Here is a 16,268-nt window from a genome sequence, read left to right as displayed (position 1 = left end):
AAAAGACAAAAAGAAGATAATTCATTAATACCTAAAATTACACTGACACTTATATTTTGATCTAAAAATCCCTCTGCTAGGAATCTCTTATATGAGGAAAGGAAAGGAAAATACAAGGGCATCACACTGCATGTAGTACTCAGCATTACATGATTTCCAGAGTACCTTAGGATGGACCCCTGAGCATAAAGTCAGGACTATCCATAGCATTTAGGTGGTGACCCTCTCAAAAATATGCAAACAGGGGCCAAAGCAATACTATGGTGCTTGCCTTTAGCGCAGATGACCCAGGTTCAAGCCCTTTCATCCCATACGGTCCCTGAGCCCACCAGAAGTGATCTCTGAACACAGAGCCAAGAGTAAGCCTCAAGGACCACCAGGTGTGACTCCAAAACAACAGCAACAACACAAAACCTCCCAAATAATATGAAAAGAAATGTGTACGATGCTATTCAATGACCTTATTTTCTTATTGCAAAATAAGAAAGCTGTTGGAAACAGCTAGATGTTCAGACATAGGAAAGCAGTCGAGTAACACTGGCACAATGGAGTACTTATGTGGCTGTAACAAGGAATGAGAAAGGACTCTATGAACAGATGTGGAGTTACTTCTAAAATATGTAAGTGAAAAAAGCAAAATGCAAAAAGAATAGAATCTGCTATTCAAATAAAAATTAAGACTGCATAATAAAAAATACATGTGTCTGCTTATTTGTGCCAAAAGGTTACAAAAGTGTTTATTTTTTTTTAACTCTCAGAACCATATTAAAGCTTTGACTTCACGCTGCAAAGTAAAAGATCATGTGCACTATATATGAACAGCATACTCAGTGAGTCTGCTCTCTACAGGGTGTGGGCTAACAGTTTTCATTTCATTTCATTCGTCAATTGCCTCGAGCAGGCCCCAGTAACGTCTCTTTCATCCTAGCCCTGAGATTATATTCATGGCTCTTTAGGCGAATGAGACCCATCATTGTTACTGGTATTTGGCATATTTGGTATGCCACGGGGAGTTTGCCAGACTCTGCCCTGTGGGCAGGCTACATTCTATAGCCTGCCAGTTTGTCCAAAGTAGGAATGAGATAATAAGATGTCATAAAAAGATGTCCTGATAAGATGTGGCGCTGCTGCCAATGCCTGAATGTCCTGGAGGTCTTCGGCTGCTGGAGCCCTGGTCGGGGCGGGGAGGAAAGCTCAACCCGCTCCCCTCCAACGGGCCCCGGCGAGGAACAGCCAGGCGCGGGGGCAGGAGACTGCACTGTTCTCGTCCAGGAGCAGGATTTTATAGTCTCTGAGTCTTGGCCGTTGATGGGATTACACGGCGCCAGGGGGCCAGGTGGTGGGTGTGACCCCCGCCTACTGGAATTTGGAGGATCTGGGTGGAGGATGCTCGACTCCAATCCGAGTAGGCTGGGAGATCTCGGCCCCGGAACCCGCGTGGCTTTGTCCCTCTGCCAGTACCTTCATGTGTGCGGAGAGTGGTCTCAGCATGGTGGTGGCTGGTCCTGGAGGTCTTCGGCTGCCGGAGCCCTGGTCGGGGCGGGGAGGAAAGCTCAACCCGCTCCCCTCCAACGGGCCCCAGCGAGGAACAGCCAGGCGCGGGGGCAGAAGACTGTTCACTATATATGAACAGCATACTCAGTGAGTCTGCTCTCTACAGGGTGTGGGCTAACAGTTAAGACATTTTTTTTTTTACTTTCTAGGATTGAGAAAATGAATACCTTTTAATTTTGCATAGTGACTATTAGATCTATTTCCAATGGAGAAAAGAGCTACAAATAAAGACAATGAAAAAAGACTAGTATGAACTCCATGATGCTGACCTGTACTGGAAGGTATTAATTAATATGATCTCACAGATTTTAATATACACAGATGACTAGATTTAGGGCTAAATATACTGTCACTGTCACTGTCCCACTGTTGTTCATCAATTTGCTCCAGTGGGCCCAGTAATGTCTCCATTGTCACACTTGTTACTGTGTTTGGCATATCAAATACGTCATAGGTAGCTTGCCAGATTTTGCCGTGCCAGCGAGACACTCTCAGTAGCTTGCTGGGCTCTCTGAGAGGGGCAGAGGAATTGAACTTGGATTGGCCATGTTGGCCGCGTGCAATGCAAAGGCCCTACCCGCTGTGCTATATATATTGTATGTATATATGAAATATATGTACATGATGAGTGGGAGCGATAGCACAGTGGTAGGGTGGTTTGCCTTGTGAGCATCTGGCCCCCGGCTGAGCCGGGTTCGATTCCTCTGCCTCTCTCGGAGAATCTGGCAAGCTACCTAGAGTATCTCGCCCCCACGGCAAAGCCTGGCAAGCTACCTGTGATGTATTCAATATGTCAAACACTGTAACAGCAAGTCTCATAATGGAGACGTTAATGGGCCTGCTAGAGCAAATTGATGAACAATGGGAGGACAGTGCTACAGGACAGTGCTACACACATGAAGGGCTGAAGCAATAGCACAGCGGGTTGGGAGTTTGCCTTGCATGTGTCCCACATGGCTGACCCGAGTTTAATTCCTCTGCCCCTCTCGGAGAGCTCGGCAAGCTACTGAGAGTATATTGCCCGCATGGCAAAGCCTGGCAAGCTACTTGTGATGTATTCGATATGCCAAACACAGTAACAACAAGTCTCACAATGGAGATGTTATTGGGCCTGCCCGAGCAAATTGATGAACAACGGGAGGACAGTTCTATAGTGCTACGTACATGAAGCATGCACATATTTCACATGAAGTGATGATATTCCTGTAGCAATCAACACATCTAGAGACCAATCTTGATTTCTAAACATCATCACTCAATAACTGGAACCAGGGCCCTCAGGAATTTGGCAGGGAAAGTATAAAATGGTTCTGAAAACTTGTGGTAAAGTAAGGAAGTTAAAAAATGATGATGATTGTACAGGTTTAGGACAGGAGTTCAGACAGTGGCCTTACATACAACATTTGATCCCTGGCACAGAATATGGTCTCCCATGTAATGGTACGAATGAGTCCTTAGCACCACTGAGTGTGGCCTAAACACCAAAACCAAACAACAAAAAAGATGGTAATGAAGATTGGGCAAGAGAGATAGCTGAGCATGCTGGTGAGCGCAGGACCAATCCCTGGCACTGCATGGTCTTTGGTCACTGCCAGGAGCAACCCCTGAGCACTAACAGATGTGGCTCAACTTCCTCCCCACTTTTGACCCCAAATAATGAAAGCATGGTAAAAGAACTCCAATGAAGGAATACCAGTGGCCAAATGTGGGCAATCAAAAGTGAAAGTTGTGGATTATAATAAAGCAAATATACTTGAGTAAATATTTCTAAAAACAGAGATGAACAAATATATAGGTGGGGGAAGGGTAGCTGTTCTTTACCGTAGATTTCAATGAATAATGTGCATGTGATGGATGCGGACGATGGCTCACTAGTAGACAGCTCACTGTTAATTGTTAAGGCAAGAACTGAAGGTGCTAAAATTAGTGAAGGAAATTCTTATTAGAAACAGAGATCTGCATATATTTTTTTGGTTTTATTTTAGTTTTCACCTACTCCTGGCAGTGTCTCCTGGCAAGGCTGAGGGGAGCTCCAAGATGCTGGGATGAACACAGGCCTCCTGCATGCCAAGAACATGGCTCAGCCTTTTCAGCTGTCTCTTGGCCTGTCTCTAAGTATCTCAACCCAAAATCCTTACTAGGGAGGAAAAGTTAAGTGGCTTTACAGTGAGGAGGCCTGCCACATTCCAGCTTAACCACAGGAGCTATTCCAGGACTAAGATGGTATCTCCTATGTTACATAGACATGTTACAGAAGGCCCCACATCACTAAATGCACTGTCCCTGATGAAAGTGCATAACCTCAATCCAAATTCAGGAAGGCATTTTGGACAAATACCAAATGTGGGGACATTGCACAAAATAACTGATGGTGTCTCTCAGAAATAGCAAGATCCTGAAGGACAAAATGCCAAGAAGCTGCCACAGACTGAGACAAAAGAGAAAGGAAAGGATCCACGGATGTGGTTCAGTGGCTGAGCTTTTGTGTTGTGGGCATTAGACCCCACATCTTCAAGTATGATCTTGGTGCCACTAGTGTGTAATTGCTGGCATACTGCAACCAAGAGTGCAATCCCTGGGATATCCCTAGCTAAGCATGCCACCCCAGCAAGTGCTGCAACTGAATGTGTAAGCATTGCAACCGAAAGTGGGAGCTCTGGGGTCTGGGGGATGGCTCAGTGGCAATTGACTCTGCTTTGTAAGCATGAGGTCATAAGTTTGACCCCCTTTGCAGCTCACACATGCCAGCACTGATTGGAATCTGGGCAACTCTGCAGTTAGGGACACGCTGCACCTCAACAAAGTGTGTGATCTCAGCCATGATTGAGCCAACACTCGTATCCAGCTATGTGGATGTGTTTCATATTTTTCGAAATGGAAGGTTGAGGTATGATAAGCTGTAGGATAACATTGGGTTTGTCCTTTCAGCCTTGCTTCAGGGAACTTAGTTTACCTTAAAGCAATGTCCTTTCTGTATGGACACAGGAAGACAGTCAATATTATGCTTTGTTCTTGGGAGTTGATTGACACCAATAATATTTACTCCTGGGCATCTGCTTTCTCGACTCAGTTCCCTTTAGTTCCTAGCACCCCAAAAGTAGGGTCCCGACGAGAGACTGAATGGACCCAGGGCAAGCTGTGAGCTACCCTGGAATAAAAATGGGCCAGGCCAAAGCATCACAATACTCAACTATAAGTTGAGAGCATGATCATGGACAGATGCTGTCATGATCCAAAAATAACGACGAGACTAGGACTCTGCTGGGGTTAGGAAGACTAACCTGGCTTGAGAACTTCGGTCTGATGTCCTCAGGAAGAACCAAACTTTAAGTTTATATCGCTTACTGTGCTCATACAGAATGGCATTGCTAGAAATATTAGAAGTAGATTTACTACAACTATTTAAGTAGATTACTAGCTGAGGAAAGAAGAAAGTAACATATCCAGGATGGGATCCCGCCCTTGAGCAGATCTCCTAGTAATCCAAAATTTTAGTAATCTAAAATCTCTTTAGAGGAGATTTTATCTTTGAGCTAATCACCTGGAGGAGTGGTCTTACCCCTCTTTGTTGATTTGTTAATGTTCAATCCACCTTTGTGTCACCACCCTATGTGATTGCTATATAAACTAAGACTGTAAGAGGGGAGGGCGGCAGAGTCAGAATCCAGAGCGAAGGGCTCCAGAGAGAGGAGCAGAAGGGCTCCAGAGAGAGAAGCAGAAGGGCTCCAGAGAGAGAGAGAGAGATCGGAGAGACTACAGAGACAGAGTCAGAAATAGAGAGACAGACAGAAGAGAGCATAACAGCATACACAGAAGTGGAGCACAAAGGAGGAGCCATCTCGATCCAGTTTATACACAGTGGCTCGAGAGCACTGAACGCGGGTGGTGAGAGAGAGAGCTGACTGGAGAGCCCGGCAACAACTCACATTATCATCCCCTCCTCGCAAGTAATGTATTTTTTACAATGAACCACATTCTACCTACAGTAAGTCATCTGGCTACACTTCACGACAACAGAAACTTAACCGTTCAAACCCATTTGAGTCTATGGGTTAGTCTGAATTTGATTTAATTTCCTTTAATCAGGTTTATATTTCTCCAAGATTCTATCATTAGAGTCAGTTATTATATCAGTGGGCAACAAAATTGAAAACAGGGAAACTTGTATCCCGGTTACTACACACTTGAGTCATTTGTCTGAGCTGTGTCAGACCCTCTGTGAGGAAGCTGGGCAAGAGCCAGCCCGGAGGGTCAGGGACAATGCCAACAATCATCCTTGAAACAGTGTGTTCAGTCTCAGGCTTATTGCAGAACCCCTGGAAGCTGAAATGCTGCCAGAGGACAGGTCCGTGCTGTGACTGTGAAGCCAGCGCCCTGTGGGGTTGCAACACTGATGTTCTGCTTAAAGCTCTGGTGCTGGTGGGTCCATCACTGTCAGAGCATTACTTGTATCACTTGTCATCCCGTTGATCATCGATTTGCTCGAGTGGGAGGTAAGGGCATCAAGAGGAGATAAGTAAAACATGAAAAATAAGTAGGCCGTGTGTGCTTCTTCAAGAATCCACTTATTCTATCACATCCGCAAGAAAGTGAAATCTTGTGAAACTTTAAGTCTATGATAAAGTTAATTCCACAGAAAATCTCAGTCTGAGGGCTGGAAAGATAGCTCAATGGGTTGAATGCATGCTTTGCATTCTGGAAGCCCAGGCTCCATCCCAGACTTCACATGTGCCCCCACCAGGCCCCCCCACAATCATGCTGGTAGTGACCTCCAAGCAAAGAGCTGAAAACAGCCCCCAAGCATGATTGGGGGTATCCTAGGAGAAAATAAAAAGAAAAGAAAAGAAAAAGCCATCAATCTGAGGAAGCAAGTGATATATTTCTTCAAGTTTCTATTACTTGGTCAACTGATTGCATTGATACAAAATTAAAACCATACACTTGGCTTCAATATCTTTCAAACACAATATAGACTCAAACAAACATTTTTGTTTGTTTTTGTGTTTTGGGGGCCACACCGGATAATGCTCAGAGCCTTTTCTTTTTTCTGTGCTCAGGGATCTCTCCTGGAGTGCTCAGAGAATCATATGTGGTGTTAGGGATCAAACCTGGGTCAACCACATGCAAGGAAAATACCTTCTCTACTATATTATCTCTTGAGTCTCATGGATAAAACTTTTGTACTAAGTAAACTACAAAATGGCCCCTGTTTTAGAAAGGCGTAAGTGTTTTTGTTTCATGATGGTGTAAAAATGATATGTTTTTAGTCTGAGCTGCACTCTGGAATTTGGAGATTTGATCTTCTACCATACTGTCTCATGATGCTGGGCCCTGATGCTGGGACTGCTCCTAGGCAGCCCCAAAATCAAGAAGGTCAACAGTCCCTACCCAGCAGTCCACTGTGTTCCTGCAACTGCTGACGGGGCATTTCCAACTAAGGATGGGTTAACAGAAGATCTGCGTGAAGGACTTGGTATTGAGGAAAATATTAAGAACATTGGCAATGTTGAATCCTTCCTCTATGACAGCTGCCCTCAGCTGACATATATTGTGAAACCCAAGGACCTAGCTGCCTGCAGCTGCTCCTCACCCTTGCTGCCACTTCACATAGGTTTCCATCTCGGTGAGTGAGCTTGGCATGTTTAGAATAAAATTTTCTGCTTCTTGATGGGCACTTAAAAGGTTATGTCTCATCCAGTAAGCAATCCTTGGCCATCTTTTGGCTGCTCAGTTTGAACCAGTTATTTATATTATCAATAACTCCATTGATATTTGTTTCTCTCTGTAATAAAACAGTGATTCCAAAAAATAAATATTTCTGGTTTTTAATGTAATGATAAAAAACTTTGTATGGTAATGAAATCACAGCCCAAACATAAGTCTAACATAAATTTGGCAGGATATTTTTAGAGAAGTGTGTGTGTATGCGTATGTGTGTGTTTCTATTTGTTTTGAAAGGGCACTGGGCCACATCAACTGTGCTCAGGCATTACCCTGGCTCTGTGCTCAGCGAGCACCTTTACCAGTACTTGGGTGATAATGTTCAGTGCTAGGGATTGAACCAGGAATAGTCAAATGCAAGGCAATTATGTGCTATTTCTATGGCTTTAAATAGAATTATTTAGGATTTAACTACTGATATGTGATTGAGTCTCCAAGGACATAATATAATTATAGAATCCTATTTTCTTCAGAGAAGATAATGATCCTGGTTATGCAGAGATATACAATCTGTAAAAAGAAGCCAAAAATGGATATTCAAGCCTTCCTAAGAATGAGCAATTACGAGGTATGTAAATAATGACAGTGTTAATATTTATGGTGTCCTCCAGTTGCTCCCCACTAGCGGCTCTCCAGCATGGCCACGACTCCAGAGCACAGAAACTAATTTCTTAAATATCTGACTTTCAGTAGAAATACTTCCAGGGTCAATAAGTAAAATAGCAGAAATCCAAAACCAACATTTAATTCTTGAACCCAGCTGTAGAAAGCAAATCACTTCACAATGCTTTTTCAGCATGTCTGATTTGGGGGGGGGGGTAAACTGTAAATAATAGTGGTGAATCTTTTATTGAAACAATGAATCTAATCAAAGCAGATAGAGTGTTAACTAGAATTCATCTGCCCCACAGGGACTGGGAGGGGTGGGGGGTGGGGTTTTATTGGGGTTCTTCATGGTAAAAAATAAGTATTGGTAAAGGGAAATGTGTTTGATATTTGCATGACTGAGACCTAAACCTGAAAGCTTTGTAACCTTTCCCACGGTGATTCAATAAATAAATAAAAAAAAATTTATGGTGTCCTGATAAGTGCCACGTCTTGAGCTCAGGTCTTTACAACTACATTATCATTTCATTTTTATAACAAAAAAAAGATGCCATTCTGTCTAACATTCACCGATTTAAAGAAGGCCTTTGATTCTGTTGAGACTGCAGCGGTCATCAAAGCCCTAGACAAACAGGGAGTTCAAACTCAGTACATCAGGATACTGTGTGAGCTGTATTACAGATTCACCACCAGGATCTCACCATTCTACATGGAAGTAATCATCGACATAAAAAGAGGAGTTCAGCAGGGTGATACCATTTCACTGAAACTCTTCAGTGCCATCCTCGAGATTGTCATGTGACAACTGGAATGGGAAGGAATGGGAGTGAAGATGTTCGGCAACTACACCATCTCCACTTCACTGATGACATTGTTCTAATAAAACCAAACATTAGACAAGTGGCACAAATGCTGGCCGATTTCAACCGTGAGTGTGGAAAGATTGGACTGCAGCTGAATCTCACGAAGACAATGTTCATGAGAAATGGACTCGTTCCTGACGTTCCATTTGTTCTCAATGGAATGAACACCTCCAAATGCAACAGTTATGTGTACCTGGGTCGAGAACTCAACATGATGAATGACCTGGCACCTGAGCTGCAGAGGAGGAAGAGAGCGGCATGGAACACCTTCAAGAGTGTCAAAGAAATAGCTAAGAGGACAAAGAACCTATGGCTCCGGGCACATCTCTTCAACTCCACCATTCTTTCTGTATTAACATATGCCTCAGAGACCTGGGCCCTACGAAAACAAGGATGAGAATGCTATTCGGATCACCCAAAGAGGAATCGAAAGAAAGAGAAGGAATCCATTCAACGATCGAGAATCAGGGACTCTGTCTCGTTTGCCAAGTCATTGAAAGTCAGATGGGCTGGACACATAATGCAATTTGAAGACGACCATTGGACTAGAGCTGTTACTGACTGGATTCCATGTGACGTCAAAAGAACGCGTGGCTGCCCACCTATGAGATGGTCAGACTTCTTTGTCAAGAACCTGAACAAACGGCTTGAGGTTCTTCGTGTTCCTATAGCAAGCAGACACCATTGGGCTACACTAGCAGGTGACAGGGACAAATGGAGACGTTACTGGTGCCCACTCGAGCAAATCAGTGAGTAACGGGCTATCAAGTGATCAAGTGACCTATATTGAAAACCATAATGCATAAAAGGAGAGAAAGAAGAAAAGTGCCTGCCATGGAGGCAGGCAGTGGCTGGGGGTGGGGTGTTGAGGGATGGTGGGAGGGAAACGGGACATTGGTGGTGGGAAGTATACACTGGTGGAGGGATTGGTGCTGGATCGTTGAATGACTGGAACCCAATTATGAACAGCTCTGTAATGGTTTATCTTATGGATATTTAATTTTAAAAATTTTTGTTAAAGCTTTAAATAAAAAAATTTAGGGAAGGGCACTTTGTCTTACCACACCTCTGGTTTGGGTGTGTAACTTTGTCCCTCTATGGCACACTCATTCTGGAGCCATCCACAGCCCTCCTTGGCATATGTTATACCTTTCTTCTACCTTATGGGCTTCTCTTTCCTCACTCTCATATTCCCCCCCTTCCCCCGCAAAATATTTTGCTTTAAAAATGCACAGTATAAATGATATCTGCATTTGTATGTTTATTGCAGCACTATTTACCATAGCCTGAATCTGGAAAAAACCCGAGTACCTGAGAACAGATGACTGGTTAAAGAAACTTTGGTACATCTACACAATGGACTACTATGAGACTGTTAGAAAAGATGAAGTCATTAAATCTGCATATAAGTGTATTGACATGGAGAGTATCATGTTAAGTGAAATGAGTCAGAAAGAGAGGGATAGACATAGAATGACTGCACTCATTTGTGGAATATAAAGCAACATAAAGGGAGACTAACACCCATGGATAATAGAGATAAGGATCAAGAGGATTCATCCACAGCTTGGAAGCCTGCCTCTCATACTAAGGGAAAAGGCAGCTGAGATAGAGAAGGGACCACCAAGCAAAGGACGTGTGGAGGGCTCACTTGGGATGGGAGTATAGACTATAGACTGAACATGATGACCACATAATACTTGTATTGCAAACATAACATCCAAAAGGAGAGAGAGAGTAAAAGGGAATGTGTTTGCCATAGAGGCAGGGTGGGGATGAGGAGGTGGTGGGAGGGATACTGGGAACGTTGGTGGTGGAGAATGGGCACTGGTGGAGGGATGGATACTCGACCATTGTATGACTGAAATGTAATCACGAAAGTGCGTAAGTCTGTAATTGTATCTCACGGTGTTTCAGTAAAAAATTAAAACAAACAAACAAAATTAATGTATCATTAACAGTAGTTATTGTAAAACACACTGCCTAAATAAAAATTTAAAAAAACAACAACAAATATTTTGCTTTAGAAAATTGGTCAGGGAAATGTGTCAAATGTGGATTTAATGTTGATAGGCATCTTTTGTTTTCTTTTCCTCTTTAGAATAGCTGTCTTTGTGGGTGAGAACATTAACTACATTAACTACAGACATTCTCCGGTTGTTTAGAAGTGCTTTAATCTTAGAAATCTAGAGAAGGAAGATGGAATGAGGAAGAGGTAGGAGTCAATGAACATGCATAATTTGGAGCCCAAATCTGTTGACCTAAACACCCCAAGGACACTTATAAGTCAGTTCAGCTGCTTCAGGTGAGAAATAATAGTTGGTGAATATGGGGGGGGATATTGACACCTTCATACATTCCTAAGAAATGTGAACTACAGCAACCGCATGTATAAACACTAGGCAATATGTATTGAAATAGATTTGATACATGGGTTTCACCTCTGGGAATATCCCTGTGGAAATAAAAGGATCCTTTGGTTTAAAAAAAGTGTACAAAGATGCTCCCTATAATCTTATTTGTTGTGATAAAGGCCTAGAACTATTTACAGGTTCATCAATAAGGGAACAAATGGTATTACAGCACAGAGTCATCTAGTCTTTGAATTTAGCAACTGAGCTAGAGATCACCCAAAGGCTGAGAGTGATGCTTTGCGTAGGGGAGGGTGGGTCCTATCACTGGCAACTCCTGATGTACTCTCAACAGTGAACCTGGAATAGCTCCTGGGTCCAAAACCAAACAAAAACCCCAGTACCCCACTCAAAAAGAAAGAGAAAGGGGGAGAGGAGAGAGATACGGGGGGGGGGGGGGGGGAGAAAGAGAGAGAAGGAGAGAGAGAGAGAGAGAGAGAGAGAGAGAGAGAGAGCAGAAAAAGCTCACTTGGATGTATTCCTTTTGACCTAGTCAGAATAACACTTTTTGAGGTTTCCAGAACTCATCTTTAGAGGCTGAACCATGCAGCAGTCCCACCAGAGTGCACGAGAATTTCCTTTTGCCACATCCCTCCACTGCTTTTTGTTCCTATACTTTCTCATATAAGCTATTTTCACTAGTGTAAGATGAAACCCCAATCATTTTGCTTTGCATTTCCCTGCTTAGAAGTGATGATGAATATTTTTTTTTCACATGCCTATTGGCTATCTTTAAGTTATCTTTTAGTAATTGTCTGATCATCTCCTCTCCCACTTTTGCATGGGGTTGCCAGTTTTTGTTGTTGTTGAGTTTTTATTTTTTTAAGAATAATTATAGGGAATCTTTTAATGGTAAAAGCTGTAATTTTTATTTTCTTTTTGAATCTAGAATTGCCATTTAATAACCACCAAATATTTGAATAGGTGGAGTCCTATAATTTAATAGAGTATGCACAGACCTCTTACATGAAGATGCTATTTTTCCTCACCTAATTATTCTCAACCTTTTTTAAATTTAATTTTTATACAATTTTCTCGAGTAGGCACCAGTAACATCTCCGTTGTCAGCAGGTAGGGCAGTTTGCCTTGCACATGGCCGACCCGGGTTCAATTCCTCCACCCCTCTCGGGGAGCCTGGCAAGCTACTGAGAATATCCTGGCTGCATGGCAGAACCTGGCAAACTCCCCGTGGCATATTCAATATGCCAAAAGCAGCAAGTCTCACAATGGAGACATTACTGGTGCTCACTAAAGCAAATCGATGAATAATGAGAGGACAGTGCTACTAATTTTTATACAGTTGTTTGCAATAATTTATTACATTTAATATTCTAACACCAATCCCACCACCATTACACTTCCCACCACCATATTTCAGATGTTTCCATCTCGAACCCCAACCCCTGTCCCCAAAACAGAACCGAAATAATTTATTTTGCATTGTTTGTTATGAATAATTCACTAAAAATGATCCAGAAAAGGCTTCTTAGAGGAAAGCATGTGAAGATTGTTGTATTTCACCTTGGAACCAGTAAGCTCTTCTATAAGAGATTACTAACATGTTATTAAAGGTGGAGCCCTGTGTGCTTATATATACAAATATATATATAAATATATATATATATATTTTCCCCAGTTGGGTTGCCTTCTGCTTTATACCCCATCAAACGTGGCATGCAACTCTAGGAACATAAGTGGGGTATAATATGAGATGTCACCTGGCTGACAATGCAGCGGTGCACTCCAGGAATTCTAAAATTTTGAATATGGTTATACAGCAAAGGTTAATTAAATTTTTCTTTTAACTGGATGGTGACTTTGGGGTCCGGAGGCATCTCTGTGGTGTGTTGCTTTCTTTTGAGAGGTTTTATTTGTGAGTTTCTGGATCGTGGCTATTAATGAGCTTATTAATGAAGCAGTTTGTGGGCGTGACTGGCAGGGACTCAAAAGCACAGGGAAATGTGGGGCAGATGCTCAATCCCGACTCTGTACGAGTTTGGAGATTTCAGTCACAAGTTCCACATACCTGGGTTTCTCAGCAGATTCACTCAAGGATGAGGCTCATCTAAACCTGTGGAGATTGGTCCTGCGTATGGTGGTGGTTTCTGGAGGTTTTTGGCTGCCGGGGCTTGTTGGGGCGGGGAGGGGAACTCACTTGCCCCCTCTGGGTTGCCCTGGATGAGACAGCCTGGCTCAGGGCCTGGAGGCATGTCTGTGGTGTGTTACTCCTGTTGTTGAACTTTGAGAGTGCTTTATTCATCTTGGAAATTTGCCCTCTGTCTGATTTGTGACGTGTGAGTATTTTCTCCCAACCAGTGGGGTGTCTTTTTATTTCAGGCCTCATTTCTTTGTCAGTACTGAAGTTTTTCAATTTGATGTAGTCCCATTTGTTTATTTCTGCTTTTGCTTTCTTTGCTAATGGAGGACCAGATTCAGATGAGGCTCTCCATCAATGATTCCCCAGGACAGGAACAGAACAAGTATCTCCCAGGCTGCACCTCTTACCTCTGACCTAGGGATCAGGAAGCTGGACTCATGAAGGGCCATTGCTCCTGCTGATCTTGCAACAGCTGACAGCCTCCTTGTATCCAAGAGGCTAGAGGAAGAGTGCTGGTATGCTGGTGTGGAGCTTCAGGCTTTATGCTCCTGCCTCAGTAGAAAACCAGCTAGAAGCAGCAGGAAATTGGCCTTGGTATCACGTCTAACTTTCAGATCACATGAGCATAACTCACTGGCTAAACTACATCAAAGACAGAATTCTATCTGCAAAGGAGCTGTTTCACGTTTGTCTCTTCTGGTTGAATGTAAACCTGTGAGTGTAGAAATCATGTCTACCGACTCACCACTGGATATCACCAGCATCCCCCCAACGCTGAGCACTAACAATAATTTCACGTTAATAAGGCAGTGGTGTTGGAACCAGGCACTATTATATACTCTGTACCAACTCATTTAATCCTCATAACAAACCTCATAATATTCCCCCTCCTCACCCGCTAATCAATAGCTGTAGAATAAGCACGGAGAGGTAAAATAAATTGCTAAGATCAGACAGTGGAAAACAGGATTTGAATCCAGCAATTCAGATTCAAAGTGCTTACCAAATACATTTTGCTGCTTCAGCATTTAGTGAAAGCATACCATTTAAATATTTCATGAGCTGAATTATACATAGAATTGGTCATAAGCAAATTCATATTTATAAAGCACCTTTATAGCAAAGATATTTAACTGTGAAGATGATTCTACTTGGTCACCAGATATACTGGGAAACTCTTTTTATTCTTGCCAAATCCATAATAGATGATCAGGCCAAAGGTGCATGGTATTAGGATGCAAGCAGGATGAAGCAATATTTAGACCCCTTAGACACACAAAAACTTGGCAGAGAAATATGCTTAATTATATATATTTTGCTACTACTTTAAGAGATCTCTATGGGCTCCTTTGAAGAACAAGGGCCATTAGGTCCCCTCCACTCCATGTTTTTACATACATAGCTTAAAGATTAGACGATAAAGTAAAGCAATTTCATTGAAACTATTAAATTAGGGTCAGAGCTGGTTCTGCCAGGTGTGGTCCCTAAGCAAAACGTATTGACTTAGTCACTTTTTGTCATTTTGTTGTAGTTCAAGAAGACTTAAACTTTACAGAATGAATGACTGGGTAACCTTCTAAGGTGGAAATTTCCTCCTATTAGAGTTCTGTTCCAATTACCGACATGATCTGCTCTTACTTTGTTTTCATTTTCTTATTTAACAACAGCTGTTTTAAGGTGGGACTGGGTAGTGTGTAAACGTTGTTGAAGCATGGGAAGAAAGGTATTGATTAAATACCAGAGTACGAACCATTTTAAATAGCAAACTGATGACTGGTGATTCAGGAGGATTCTGTCATTAAGGCAACATCTAAAATAGGAAGAGGGAAATTATTCCAAAGCTGTCCAAACATTCTTGGACTGCCAGAATATATTCTTACCAGCTTTTAAGATGATCACAATGATATTTGCTATAATCTTGATAGGAGAAAAACCATTTATTTCAAAGGTGATGCCTTTAAAAGGGCAGAGGTTTCTCAGTGATAGAAACCCGGAAACTGGAATACAGCCCATTTAGCTTCCCATTGAATTCGCTGTGAATGGGCAGTGATTGTCCCATAGAGGATTGACTGGGAACTTTCTCAGCAACCCATACCTGCTAATTGGCTGTCACACACGCCAAATGTTTTCCAATGGTAAAAGGAGTGTCGATCCAGCTGTGAAAGAGCCTGTTCAACAAAGCTAACTGAACACACCACCCCGCCTCCAATGGATAAGTTTTCTTAAGGAAGCAAAATAAGTAAAATCACAAATGACTAAAAAAAAAAATATTTTTTTTAAAAGGGAGTTTCTCTTGTCTTTAGGATCAAACATTGAAACACCATCCTGTGCAGTGATTGTTGACCTCAACTGTTCTTCCCCCTTTCAAATATACACACAACTTTGTATTCTCTTGTACGATATATTTCAAAACAAATTATGTGAATAAAAAGTCAGAGCAAAGGTAGGTTTAGAATGGGCTGCTCAAAATCTTTAAGCACTTGCATCCTCCCTGATTGTGCATAGCCGAAGATACATTCTCCTGGGCTGCACCATCTTCTGAGAAGGCTGGGTTAGGTATTCCGGAGAATATTCCCAGATGAGCTCCCGTAGCTGGGCCCAGAGCGAATACTTGGACTTGGTGCCTATGCCTACAGGGCTGTTCCATTTGTCTCCATTGATTTTCTAGACAAACGGCTGCTCCTTCAAGGCAGTGGCATCAATGTATCCTTTGTTTAGGGCTGCTTCCTCGGGATTTGAATTGGAGTAATACTATAAAGGTTTATTTACAGCACATTCATTTGTTTCATTTGAGACTCCAGTCCCGGATTACCCTGGCATTCGGTTAAAGATTTGTCAGCAAATTTGCTCTGTGATTTTTTTTTTCTCATTTGGTTGCGTTTACTACAGGCTACCGTAAATTATGCAGATGAAATTCATCTCCAACATATGAACGTGACAACTGTTTGGATTTGGCGTCATCAAAACCGAAGACAACAACTGAAGGCTGTGAATTGTGACTTTGCTTCTACCTTG

Source organism: Sorex fumeus, unplaced genomic scaffold, assembly GCF_029834395.1.
Source record: "Sorex fumeus unplaced genomic scaffold, SorFum_2.1 ptg000128l, whole genome shotgun sequence".
Classification (NCBI taxonomy): Eukaryota; Metazoa; Chordata; class Mammalia; order Eulipotyphla; family Soricidae; genus Sorex; species Sorex fumeus.
This window is presented reverse-complemented; position numbering follows the sequence as displayed.